At 29.6% G+C, this 389-nt stretch overlaps 1 protein-coding gene across 1 annotated transcript in view; it reads left to right on the top strand.

Moving 5' to 3' along the window:
- Positions 1-19, top strand: part of LOC121376053 (transcription factor 21-like) — a 14,649-nt gene extending 14,630 nt beyond the window's left edge. Inside the window, exon 2 of the mRNA XM_041503830.1 lies at positions 1-19. This exon is cut by the window's left edge and continues 2,008 nt beyond it. The gene's annotated coding sequence lies outside the window, so the exon portion shown is untranslated.
- Positions 20-389: the final 370 nt, after the last annotated feature.

The raw sequence follows: 389 nt of genomic DNA, 5'->3' as shown, positions 1-389 counted from the left end.
AAGTAAAATACCTAATTTCTTGTTTTGTTTTCTTGTTGTGCTGTAAGAAGGAACGCACCTGCCACAATGGTTTTAATCAGCAATTTGGGGAAAAAAGAAAGGACTGTTTTATTAAAAGGGACATTCCTGAGTTTTCTGCAATTTTTAAGATGTTATCGACTAACGAGACTTTTTTAACGATTGTAATTACACACCAAATATATTTTTCTGCATAAAATATTAGTGGCTGTATATTAAACGTGTTTCTGATCGTTCTAATATTTGTACTAGGTTAAATTTCATTTTATTGCCTAAAATATTTTGTTTTCGTACGTACACTTAAATAATTTCGTACGTACGAAAACAAAATATTTGAAGATAAAATCCAGTTTGGGCTTCTTACAGATATT

Source organism: Gigantopelta aegis, chromosome 6 (genome assembly GCF_016097555.1).
Source record: "Gigantopelta aegis isolate Gae_Host chromosome 6, Gae_host_genome, whole genome shotgun sequence".
NCBI lineage: Eukaryota > Metazoa > Mollusca > Gastropoda > Neomphalida > Peltospiridae > Gigantopelta > Gigantopelta aegis.
Note: the sequence above shows the minus strand (reverse complement) of the source record. Positions and strands in the feature narration are given on the sequence as shown.